A 13,581-nucleotide genomic window follows, 5' to 3' on the forward strand; every position below is an offset into this window, starting at 1 on the left:
GACCTCAGAAAACTTTCCCGTGAAATAATAAAATATTTATCTTAGGCGACTGCTGCCCTCTAGGATGGTCGCAGTTTGACTTTGTTCGTGTACTGCCTCGTCCGGATTCCGCGTTTGCGTTGCGGCACCTTAGTAACAGAAATAGTCCCTGATTGGTCAGCCGGCTATATTTCCACCCAAAACAAAAACAGAACGTTGAAGAATATTCTTCTTCTACGATTACGAAAATATTACAGGAGAGGTGGTCTAAAATGTATCCGTGGTGCTTGAAAACATACGGATGAGGGTTAATATTGATAACATTTCGACATATAGTAGTGTCAAATTTAAAACGCAGTGCTTTTATGGCATCACATAATTTTCATCTCCTTCAATTTTTAAAAGAAATGCTGTACCCCCAATCTTTACTTTTAACTTCTGCAATGGTGGATGTTGTGATGTTGAATTTCATCAAATAAAACTGCACCACATGTCAGCCAACAAGGTTTTTGGTGTGATTCCACAGAATCGCGTAGTATGTAGTCACAATGAGCAGGTTGTTTTTCCTACCATCATCTCCTACTTGCCCAGAATGAACAAGAACTTTACTCATTATGAAGATAATCATACCTAATCACAATGCAAACATTCACGCAGAAGCTAATGGAAGTAGAGAGAAAAAGTAAGAAGGTATTTTCTCAAGTGGATTGGATAATGAGCCGGCTTTATTGAACGAACCCAAAAAAAAACAAAGTTTCTGGTGCTTCCTTGGAAGTTTCTATGACTCATTTATGAACAAAATCAAGAAGGTGCACTCGTCGTGGTGAACGGAATAAATCAGATTAGTCAGACCTGACGCCATTCGACCATTCTTAGTATTCATAAACATCCACGTTTTATATTTATGAGATTATCATTCAGAGGACTACCGTTTCGACTCGAAGTCCGGACACCTAAGCACTGCTAAATTTTCAGTTCAATATTACAAACGGAATTAAGTACTTGACACTGAATGATAACACACACTCTCAAGATTAACTTATCGAATTTGCTGTAGTGTACTGAAAATGACATTTTGTATGCACGAAATAGCTAATATAATCGAAAACATTGAACATCGCGTGCTTCGAAATCCGGACACAGTATAAGGGATGCTTCAAATTCCGGACACTTTTGTTTCGAATTTCCGGACACTTCGAGTTTGGCTATATTGATCTTTAAATAGCCAATTCAATCCGTTCAGAGACAACTAGGATACAGCAAACAATTTGGGCGAAGTATGAGCTTGCGAGAGTTATGCGTGAAGAGATTTAGCGCGCTCTTGTATGAATCTCTGAAAATATGCCACGAATCAATAGAACTGTTTACGCTTGCCGAACAGCACTTTAGCAGGTTGAAATCGCTGTTATTTCTGCCTGTCTTGGTACAGTGATCACCACGTCACTATCCAAGCCGTTCCTGGGTGGACGTTAGGCAGAATAACAGCGATTTCAACAATGTTTGTTCTCTCATATGGCCCTCTGCTAATCTTCAGTTTCTATTCATTTCACACTTGCCGCTCGCTTGCGGTGTCAATCGAATCTGTATCTTCATTACTTTCATCTACTCCCTTTCGCTTTGAGTAGTATAATTATCACCGAAAAAGCCAATAAATTAATTTCGATATACAAGTTTATGGAAACCTGGCATCCCCGGTTGTGTGTACCATCCGAAGTTTCTGCTCCGAATATCTATGTCGTCGGACTATCAAAAAACAGCATTTGAAACCAAGCGGGAGCATTTAACTGCAATATACAACATTGGGAATCTAATAATTTCATACAATTTCCTCCCTCTTTCCTTTCAAGGTAGAACACTTTTTTGACATTTGACGTGTCTGTGAGTAATGAAATATTTTCTTCAATACTATCTCTCAAATTCAACGTGGGTAAGCTGCAATTAGTGGTATTTATGTGTCTTTTGAAATCCGTTTCAGTTTGCTTTTAGAAATCAAGGATTGAAAGGAGCGATTGAAATAGGGAAGGGGGCAATATGCCTAGCTAAGCAAACAAAGCTTTATTGTCTTATTTGTAACACTATTCATGGGTATTTTTACATTATGCATCAGTTAAACAAGATAGCGTTTTGGGGCCTCTTCCCCTAATGAATTCATGCGGATTGATAAATCCGGGCGTGTCCGAGAAATGTTGAGTTTTTATTTGACGGGAGTCGTTCACAACGCGTCTTATTATACAATTCTGTTAAAAAAGCTACTTTTACGAACTTGTTTTTTTTTACAAAAATGTGAATGGTTTAAAAAAATACATTTGAAGACAACCTTTACTAGAAACTGTAGGCAAGTTTTGCTACTTGTGTACAATTAATAAAGTGATACCATTTACAATATGTGTATAAGTATATATCAATAAGCTGAGAGCAAGCAATGTTCCTTTTGGGGTGTAGCAACTCAAATCTAATGAAATTGTAACTATGATTGCTCATTACGAATCATTTGATTTCAATTATCTTAACTGATGAACAGTTATTTAACATCATTTCAGCATGTCCGGAAATCGAAGCAATTGTAAAAACTTGCCTCGAAGTCCGGACACAAAGAAAATGTAATAAAAATTAAAGGCTATGAATTCCCAAGCAATGTCTCTAATTCATGACAAAGAGTGCTGCCATACTATGTTAATAAATTACTAATACCCCTTGCAAATGATAGAATATAGAAAATATGAGCTTAATTATTCTAATGTTGAGTCTTAAGCTTCATTCTAAGAAAAACAAAATTCACCGTTGATTATGACATGCTTTCAACTTTTACCTCAAATTTTCAAGTTTTACCACAAATCACGAATTACTTACATTTGTTAGAATGGTTTCAAGTCCAAGAATCGTTCCCTGCATTGATAACCCAAGAAATACTTATTAAGATGGTGAATAAAGTCAAATAACAATTGAAGTGTCCGGCTTTCGAAGCGTCCGGCAATTCGAAGCAAAACGGTATCATTGTTTTTTTTTTGTTTTATCTGAAACAAGATTAAGCTCTATACAATTGTCAATATAATATAAGTCAGGCCAATCAATTTGGATAACCAATTATCCAAATTGATTGGCATGACTGAACGGCGGCGTAGTGTTGAACTTAATTTGAACTTAATTAATTTCGTATACTAAATATACGTAAAGGCTATATGATCAATCCAAACACGAACTTTTGATAAAAGGCCCGGCGACCCATAGTATTATATACCAATCGACTCAGTTCGACGAATTGAGATGATGTCTGTATGTGTGTGTGTGTGTGCGTGTGTGAACAAAAATGTGAGACACATTTTTTGGTACCAAGCATTATCCAATTCGCTCACAACAAGTTGCATTCGACGTGCCATCATGCGCTGAAAAAGCATAAATTCCCTATATAAAAGAAGTAAATACTCCTCATGCAGTACTTTCGTGAGCGAACTAGGCACGATACAAACGGGCGCGGAACAGACAAAACTCGAAGGAAAAAGCGCCAGCATGAATATCGAGACCGTGAAGAGACGGAGCAACTGTACCGCGCTAAGCACGCACGAAAGTTCTCGTAAGGGCAACGTGCCACAGGCCGATTGTGTAAGGACTTAAACGGGAACCTTCTTACGAACGAGCTTCAGCTGATCCAAAGGTGGCAGCAACACCACAAAGAGCACCTGAATAGCGATGTGGCAGACATGGTAATGAACCTGGGAGCACGCGCGCAAGACATACGTCTCTACCGGCTTCGGATTTCCAGGAAATCCAGGAGGAGATCAGCCGACTGAAAAACAACAAAGCCCCTGGGGTTGACCAACTACCAGAAGAGCAGTTCAAACAAGGTGGTGACGCACTGGCTAGAGCACTGCACTGGGTAATTACCGAGATTTGGGAAGGTGTGTGTCCAACTACAAAAAGGGCGATAAGCTGGATTGTAGCAACTACCGCGCAATCGCATTGCTGAACGCCGCCTACAAGGTACTCTCCCAATACTTTGGTGAAGTTCTCCTTTCTTCACTTGTCAGTTCACTTCTAGACACATTCATAGTCGGCTCTGGACTGTCAATATTCGGTTGAATATTAGTCATTTATGCACATTCTACAAATTGATAAATTATCTGATTTCTGAACACGTTTTAAATGAGTAAAGTAATTTATCACATAGAACTGAAACCGATTTTCATCCGGGAGACACTTTCAACGGTAAATATCAATATGAACAATGCTAATTATGTTTTTTCTGCACTTAGCAAGCACAATCGGTGACAGTCCAATGATTGAGTTTGTGTAGTAGTCGTCTGACTATGGCATTCTATGTTTTGAATAATCATGCGATGTTTGTCAAAATTCGGACCGAAGTTGCCTCATGAAGATGACTATTTTAAGCTCTGATACCAGGTCTTGATGGCCACTTTGTTGGAAGTTGGAACACTCGAATATATCTATTTGATTATTGTTTATATGAATAAAATAATCATCAGCTTTGGTTTACATGGAATTGAATGGGATTTGTTTTGACAGCCACGTGCTCGCACAACAAGATTTCCGTTAGACGCATGTAAAATTACGTCATACTGAATCGAAATATCAACGATTTTATCGTTTACATCACAGAAATGTAAAATTATGATCTGGTACATATTCTGTTAACAAATTTTACATTCAGTGATGATTTCCGTCGTGGCTTTTAAAATATTTAGCTGACAAAAGGTCAAAAGACGAAATGTCGAAAGTACAAAAGGTCGAAAAAACAAAACGTCGAAAGGGACAGAAGGTCGAAAGGACAAAAAGTCGAAAAGGACAAAAGGTTGAAAAGGACAAAAGGTTGAAAAGGACAAAAGGTCGAAAAGAACAAAAGGTCTGAAACAGCGATTCTCAACCTGGGGTACATGTACCCCTGGGGGTACCTTCGCTGGCCCTAGGGGGTAACTCGGACAAAAATGCTTAATGGCGGACGTATTACAATTCCAATTCATTGATAAAGTTTTGATAATTGCATTTTTCTAATTTAAAAATTTATTTGTTCATAATATGCAATGCGATCATTAAATCCCAATTGCATCCTGCCTTCCACAACCAGAACAATGTATGAATGGCTGCGGAACAATCAAACGAACAAAACGTCGAATGAACAAAATGATTTTATTTTCCACCCTTCTACACCTCTCGGAAGTCTTCTTCCAAGCAGCTCGAAGTCCTCCTTTCAAGAGGCTCGGAAACCTCCTGGGCACTTCAGAAACCCCCTTCAAGTGGTTAGGTTGCCTCCTTTCAAGAGACTCGGAAGCCTCCTTTCAAGAGGCTCGGAAGCCTCCTTTCAAGAGGCTCGGAAGGCTCCTTTCAAGAGGCTCGGAAGGCTCCTTTCAAGAGGCTCGGAAGGCTCCTTTCAAGAGGCTCGGAAGCCTCCTTTCAAGAGGCTCGGAGGCCTCCTTTCAAGAGGCTCGGAAGCCTTCTTTCAAGAGGCTTAGAAACCTCCTTTCAAGAGGCTCAGAAGGCTCCTTTCGAGAGGCTTAGAAGCCTCCTTTCAAGGGGCTCAGAAGGCTTCATCCAAGAGGCTCAGAAGCCTCCTTTCAAGAGGCTCAGGAAGCCTCCTTTCAAGAGCTCAGAAGCCTCCTTTCAAGAGGCTCAGAAGCCTCCTTTCAAGAGGCTCAGAGCCTCCTTTCAAGAGAGCTCAGAAGCCTCCTTTCAAGAGGCCAGGAAGCCTCCTTTCAAGAGGCTCGGAAGCCTCCTTTCAAGAGGCTCGGAAGCCTCCTTTCAAAAGGCTCGGAAGCCTCCTTTCAAGAGGCTCGGAAGCCTCCTTTCAAGAGGCTCGGAAGCCTCCTTTCAAGAGGCTCGAAAGCCCTCTTTCAAGAGGCTCGGAAGCCTCCTTTCAAGAGGCTCGAAAGCCCTCTTTCAAGAGGCTCGGAAGCCTCCTTTCAAGAGGCTCGAAAGCCCTCTTTCAAGAGGCTCGGAAGCCTTCTTTCAAGAGGCTTGGATGCCTCCTTTCAAGAGGCTCGGAAGCCTCCTTTCAAGAGGCTCGAAATCTTCCTTTCAAGAGGCTCGGAAGCCTCCTTTCAAGAGGCTCGGAAGCCTCCTTTCAAGAGGCTCGGAAGGCTCCTTTCGAGAGGCTCGGAAGCCTCCTTTCGAGAGGCTCGGAAGCCTCCTTTCAAGAGGCTCGGAAGCCTCCTTTCAAGAGGCTCGGAAGCCTCCTTTCAAGAGGCTCGGAATTCTCCTTTCAAGAGGCTCGGAATTCTCCTTTCAAGAGGCTCGGAAGCCTCCTTTCAAGAGGCTCGGAAGCCTCCTTTCAAGAGGCTCAGAGCCTCCTTTCAAGAGGCTCAGGAAGCCTCCTTTCAAGAGGCTCAGAAGCCTCCTTTCAAGAGGCTCAGAAGCCTCCTTTCAAGAGGCTCAGAGCCTCCTTTCAAGAGGCTCGAAGCCTCCTTTCAAGAGGCTCAAGCCTCCTTTCAAGAGGCTCAGAAGCCTCCTTTCAAGAGGCTCAAGCCTCCTTTCAAGAGGCTCAGGAAGCCTCCTTTCAAGAGGCTCAGAGCCTCCTTTCAAGAGCTCAGAGCCTCCTTTCAAGAGGCTCAGAAGCCTCCTTTCAAGAGCTCAGAAGCCTCCTTTCAAGAGGCTCAGAGCCTCCTTTCAAGAGGCTCAGAAGCCTCCTTTCAAGAGGCTCAGAAGCCTCCTTTCAAGACGCTCAGAAGCCTCCTTTCAAGAGGCTCAGAGCCTCCTTTCAAGAGGCTCAGGAAAGCCTCCTTTCAAGAGGCTCAGAAGCCTCCTTTCAAGAGGCTCAGGAAGCCTCCTTTCAAGAGGCTCAGAGCCTCCTTTCAAGAGGCTCAGAAGCCTCCTTTCAAGAGGCTCAAGCCTCCTTTCAAGAGGCTCAAGCCTCCTTTCAAGAGGCTCGGAAGCCTCCTTTCAAGAGCTCAGGCCTCCTTTCAAGAGGCTCGGAAGCCTCCTTTCAAGAGGCTCAAGCCTCCTTTCAAGAGGCTCGAAGCCTCCTTTCAAGAGGCTCAGAAGCCTCCTTTCAAGAGGCTCGAAGCCTCCTTTCAAGAGGCTCAGGAAGCCTCCTTTCAAGAGGCTCAGAAGCCTCCTTTCAAGAGGCCTGGAAGCCTCCTTTCAAGAGCTCAGAGCCTCCTTTCAAGAGGCTCAGAGCCTCCTTTCAAGAGCTCAGAAGCCTCCTTTCAAGAGGCTCAGAAGCCTCCTTTCAAGAGGCTTGGAAGCCTCCTTTCAAGAGGCTCAGAAGCCTCCTTTCAAGAGGCTCAGAAGCCTCCTTTCAAGAGGCTCAGGAAGCCTCCTTTCAAGAGCTCAGAAGCCTCCTTTCAAGAGGCTCAGGAAGCCTCCTTTCAAGAGGCTCAAGCCTCCTTTCAAGAGGCTCAGAAGCCTCCTTTCAAGAGGCTCAGAAGCCTCCTTTCAAGAGGCTCAGGAAGCCTCCTTTCAAGAGGCTCAAGCCTCCTTTCAAGAGGCTCGGAAGCCTCCTTTCAGAGGCTCAGAGCCTCCTTTCCAAGAGGCTCAGAAGCCTCCTTTCAAGAGGCTCAGAAGCCTCCTTTCAAGAGGCTCAGAAGCCTCCTTTCAAGAGGCCTCAGAAGCCTCCTTTCAAGAGGCTCAGAGCCTCCTTTCAGAGGCTCAGAGCCTCCTTTCAAGAGGCTCAGGCCTCCTTTCAAGAGGCTCAGAAGCCTCCTTTCAAGAGGCTCAGAAGCCTCCTTTCAAGAGGCTCAGAAGCCTCCTTTCAAGAGGCTCAGAGCCTCCTTTCAAGAGGCTCAGAAGCCTCCTTTCAAGAGGCTCAAGCCTCCTTTCAAGAGGCTCAAGCCTCCCTTTCAAAGAGCTCAAAGCCTCCTTTCAAGAGGCTCAGAAGCCTCCTTTCAAGAGGCTCAAAGCCTCCTTTCAAGAGGCTCAAGCCTCCTTTCAAGAGGCTCAGAAGCCTCCTTTCAAGAGGCTCAAGCCTCCTTTCAAGAGGCTCAGCCTCCTTTCAAGAGGCTCAAGCCTCCTTTCAAGAGGCTCAGAAGCCTCCTTTCAAGAGGCTCAAGCCTCCTTTCAAGAGGCTCAGAAGCCTCCTTTCAAGAGGCTCAGGAAGCCTCCTTTCAAGAGGCTCAGGCCTCCTTTCAAGAGGCTCAGAAGCCTCCTTTCAAGAGGCTCAAGCCTCCTTTCAAGAGGCTCAGAAGCCTCCTTTCAAGAGGCTCAGAAGCCTCCTTTCAGAGGCTCAGAAGCCTCCTTTCAAGAGGCTCAGAAGCCTCCTTTCAAGAGGCTCAGGAAGCCTCCTTTCAAGAGGCTCAGAAGCCTCCTTTCAAGAGGCTCAGAAGCCTCCTTTCAAGAGGCTCAGAAGCCTCCTTTCAAGAGGCTTGGAAGCCTCCTTTCAAGAGGCTCAGAAGCCTCCTTTCAAGAGACTCAGGCCTCCTTTCAAGAGGCTCAGAAGCCTCCTTTCAAGAGGCTCAGAAGCCTCCTTTCAAGAGGCTCAGAAGCCTCCTTTCAAGAGGCTCAGAAGCCTCCTTTCAAGAGGCTCAGAAGCCTCCTTTCAAGAGGCTCAGAAGCCTCATTTCAAGAGGCTCAGAAGCCTCCTTTCAAGAGGCTCAGAAGCCTCCTTTCAAGAGGCTCAGAAGCCTCCTTTCAAGAGGCTCAGAAGCCTCCTTTCAAGAGGCTCAGAAGCCTCCTTTCAAGAGGCTCAGAAGCCTCCTTTCAAGAGGCTCGGAAGCCTCCTTTCAAGAGGCTCAAGCCTCCTTTCAAGAGGCTCAGGAAGCCTCCTTTCAAGAGGCTCAGGAAGCCTCCTTTCAAGAGGCTCAGAAGCCTCCTTTCAAGAGGCTCAGGAAGCCTCCTTTCAAGAGGCTCAGAAGCCTCCTTTCAAGAGGCTCAAGCCTCCTTTCAAGAGGCTCAGGAAGCCTCCTTTCAAGAGGCTCAAGCCTCCTTTCAAGAGGCTCAGGAAGCCTCCTTTCAAGAGGCTCGGAAGCCTCCTTTCAAGAGGCTCGGAAGCCTCCTTTCAAGAGGCTCAGAAGCCTCCTTTCAAGAGGCTCGGAAGCCTCCTTTCAAGAGGCTCGGAAGCCTCCTTTCAAGAGGCTCGGAAGCCTCCTTTCAAGAGGCTCGAAAGCCTCCTTCCAAGAGGCTCGGAAGCCACCTATCAAGAGGCTCGGAAGCCTCCTTTCAAGAGGCTCGGAAGCCTCATTGCAAGTGGCTCGGAAGCCTTCTTTCAAGAGGCTCGGAAGCCTTCTTTCAAGAGGCTCGGAAGGCTTCTTTCAAGAGGCTCGGTAGCCTCCTTTCCAGAGGCTCGGAAGCATCCTTTCAAGAGGCTCGGAAGCCTCCCTCCAAGAGGCTCGGAAGCCTCCTTTCAAGAGACTCGGAATAAAGAGGCGCGGAAGCCATTTTTGCCAACTGTGTAGGACAACTCTGGTGCGAGATTGATTCTCTCCGTGTTAGTTTCTTGCATATTTCGACGTTTTGTCCTTTCGACCTTTTGTCCCGTTCGACGTTTTGTCCCTTTGACCTTTTGTTCCTTTCGACCTATTGTCCTTTTGTCCCTAACCCTGTTTGTACAATCAACTTCAAAAGTGTTTTTTTGTAACCGTTCTAGCAACGTTGTACTTGGTTTACAATAAACTGAAATCGCTAGGAGTTAAAATGTAGAAAATTACGTTTTTTCATACTAATTTCCAAACAAACTATAAACGCGATGCGGGAAGCGAGGAAACAAGCAATCGGACCCAGATTCTGTACATTTGCTTGATTAATTTCTCAAATATTGGAGTATGTTTGCTTAGGCTGACCATACGTAGGGGAAGGTGGGGAGACTTGATCACCCCCTTGAAACCCATAAAAAAGGCGTGAGAGGTTATGTTATAAGTGTTACTTTTAAAAGAATGCTATCTATGCACTTTTCTTAAGGTTTGTAACAGTTAATGACAACAGATGCTGCTCCGGGTTATTTTACATACAGTCAATGATTTTTCCTGCTTATTCCGGAGGCATTAAAATTTGGCCAATTTCATCAGTGGATTGAACGAAATTAGTAACTTGGTAGGCAAGTATTTCCTAAAAATCAGGTCACGCCTCAACGTCAATAAAATGAAGCGCAGGGACAAACATTTTAATTTTCAGATTAAGTTCATTTTCGATTATTCTTTTTAATCTTCCGAAGTAGGTAGCTATTTTTTTCAAATCTGCCCTACCACATATTGTTCAATTATGTGATTCTTTTCTAATCATTCAAAGTCTTTCTGAATAATTCTGAATATTTCGAAATCATCCACTGTAAAACAAAAACGACGGCTGTTTCAAACCAAGAGAAAATTTGGTAGGATTAAAGGCTAGATTGAGGGTCCCCACGTACTGGCTAGTTCACTCCCGAGGTGTGAGGCTACTTTTAGCGTCATTTAAATCAATTTCGATCAAAAAGGACTGTCAATTGATTAGATTTGGGGTACTTTGACTGTTGGTTGGTATTTTCGATTGCTCAGAATTGGAAAAAAAATTGATATTGGTCAATAAAAAAACCCCATTTTTTTAAATATTGAGAGATGCGTAATTTTCTGTCCCTTCGTTTTGTGTCCGCGTCCCTTTGAAAAGTGAAATATTTGTAGTTTAGTATTTTTATACAACTTACTTAATATAATCAAAGGCTATGGTGGTGAATGATTCACTCGAAAATATTTCTAATTAATTACACGGGAAATAAAAATTAAGGACATAAGTTTTGAAATTTCCACAGCTCTTGAATTTTATCACAAGGTGCCCAGGTAACCAGTAAGCATTATATAGAGCATTTAAGTGGCATTATATGCGCCTTTTTGGGCAGCAGGGACTATGTCCAAGGGCTTGACGATCCCTCCCCAGGCCATCTGCGAGTTGTGGGGCTTGCCTAGGATGTGGTGGGGTTTGACAGTGGGCCCTGTTAAACCTCTATAAAAAGCTGCATGTATCCGCAAGTAGGCCCCACCAAAGCGACCGTGTGCCGCTCAAAGCGCACAAGCCCAAGTCCTGGTGTTAGGTGGGACGCTAAACAGCCCTGACACGACGGCCCTCCGACGAGACAGGAGGTTTGCGCTGGCCCAATAAGCCGCCTAGAAAACCAATCATTACGAACAATATAAGAGATAATGCGACTCGATATAATTGGCAAAGACCTAGGCGACGAATACAGGATCACGATTGGAAGCTTGGAACATGGAATTGCAAGTCGCTAGGTTTCGCAGGTTGCGACAGGATGGTCTACGATGAATTACATCCCCGCAACTTCGACGTCGTGGCGCTGCAGGAGATCTGCTGGACAGGACAGAAAGTGTGGAAAAGCGGGCATCGAGCGGATACCTTCTACCAAAGCTGTGGCACCACCAACGAGCTGGGAACCGGCTTCATAGTGCTGGGTAAGATGCGCCAACGCGTGATTGGGTGGCAGCCAATCAACGCAAGGGTGTGCAAGCTGAGGATTAAAGGCCGTTTCTTCAACTATAGCATCATCAACGTGCACTGCCCACACGAAGGGAGACCCGACGACGAGAAAGAAGCGTTCTACGCACAGCTGGAGCAGACATACGATGGATGCCCACTGCGGGACGTTAAAATCGTCATCGGTGACATGAACGCACAGGTAGGAAGTGAGGAAATGTATAGACCGGTCATCGGACCGGATAGTCTGCACACCGTATCGAATTACAACGGCCAACGATGCATAAACTTCGCAGCCTCCCGCGGAATGGTAGTCCGAAGCACCTTCTTTCCCCGCAAAAATATCCACAAGGCCACATGGAGATCACCTAACCAAGAAACGGAAAACCAAATCGACCACGTTCTTATCGACGGTAAATTCTTCTCCGACATCACGAACGTCCGCACTTACCGCAGTGCGAATATTGAATCCGACCACTACCTCGTTGCAGTATGCCTGCGCTCAAAACTCTCGACGGTGTACAACACGCGTCGAAGTCGGACGCCGCGGCTTAACATTGGGCGGCTACAAGATGGTAGACTAGCCCAAGAATACGCGCAGCAGCTGGAAGTGGCACTTCCAACGGAAGAGCAGCTAGGCGCAGCGTCTCTTGAAGATGGCTGGAGATATTTGATCCGCCATTGGTAGCACCGCAACCGCTGCACTTGGCACGGTGCCCCCGGATCAGAGAAACGACTGGTATGACGGTGAATGTGATCAGTTAGTGGAAGAGAAGAATGCAGCATGGGCGAGATTGCTGCAACACCGCACGAGGGCGAACGAGGCACGATATAAACAGGCGCGGAACAGACAAAACTCGATTTTCCGGAGGAAAAAGCGCCAGCAGGAAGATCGAGACCGTGAAGAAACGGAGCAACTGTACCGCACTAATAACACACGAAAGTTCTATGAGAAGTTAAACCGTTTACGTAAGGGCCACATGCCACAGCCTGATATGTGTAAGGACATAAACGGGAACCTTCTTACGAACGAGCGTGAGGTGATCCAAAGGTGGCGGCAGCACTACGAAGAACACCTGAATGGCGATGTGGCAGACGAAGATGGCGGTATGGTGATGGACCTGGGAGAACGCGCACAGGACATAATTCTACCGGCTCCGGATCTCCAGGAAATCCAGGAGGAGATTGGCCGGCTGAAGAACAACAAAGCCCCTGGGGTTGACCAACTACCAGGAGAGCTTTTTAAACACGGTGGTGAGGCACTGGCTAGAGCGCTGCACTGGGTCATTACCAAGATTTGGGAGGAGGAAGTTCTGCCGCAGGAGTGGATGGAAGGTGTCGTGTGTCCCATCTACAAAAAGGGCGATAAGCTGGATTGTAGCAACTACCGCGCAATCACATTGCTGAACGCCGCCTACAAGGTACTCTCCCAAATTTTATGCCATCGACTAGCACCAATTGCAAGGGAGTTCGTGGGGCAGTACCAGGCGGGTTTTATGGGCGAACGCTCCACCACGGACCAGGTGTTCGCCATTCGCCAAGTACTGCAGAAATGCCGCGAATACAACGTGCCCACACATCATCTATTCATCGACTTCAAAGCCGCATATGATACAATCGATCGGGACCAGCTATGGCAACTAATGCACGAACACGGTTTTCCGGATAAACTGACACGGTTGATCAAAGCGACGATGGATCGGGTGATGTGCGTAGTTCGAGTTTCAGGGGCATTCTCGAGTCCCTTTGAAACCCGCAGAGGGTTACGGCAAGGTGATAGTCTTTCGTGTTTGCTATTCAACATCGCTTTGGAAGGGGTAATACGAAGAGCAGGGATTAACACGAGTGGTACAATTTTCAATAAGTCCGTCCAGCTATTTGGTTTCGCCGACGACATAGATATTATAGCACGTAACTTTGAAAAGATGGAGGAAGCCTACATCAGACTGAAGAGGGAAGCTAAGCGGATCGGACTAGTCATCAACACGTCGAAGACGAAGTACATGATAGGAAGAGGTTCAAGAGAAGACAATGTGAGCCACCCACCGCGAGTTTGCATCGGTGGTGACGAAATCGAGGTGGTAGAAGAATTTGTGTACTTGGGCTCACTGGTGACTGCCGAAAATGACACCAGCAGAGAAATTCGGAGACGCATAGTGGCTGGAAATCGTACGTACTTTGGACTCCGCAAGACGCTCCGATCGAATAGAGTTCGCCGCCGTACCAAACTGACAATCTACAAAACGCTAATTAGACCGGTAG

General features: G+C 45.5%; 1 protein-coding gene across 7 annotated transcripts in view; it reads left to right on the plus strand.

The window, feature by feature from the left end:
• The window catches only part of LOC134224819 (mucin-2), a 261,218-nt gene that overhangs the window by 154,720 nt on the left and 92,917 nt on the right, over window positions 1-13,581 (plus strand). The gene's annotated exons all lie outside the window — the stretch shown is intronic.

Source organism: Armigeres subalbatus, chromosome 3 (assembly GCF_024139115.2).
Source record: "Armigeres subalbatus isolate Guangzhou_Male chromosome 3, GZ_Asu_2, whole genome shotgun sequence".
NCBI classification, from domain to species: Eukaryota; Metazoa; Arthropoda; class Insecta; order Diptera; family Culicidae; genus Armigeres; species Armigeres subalbatus.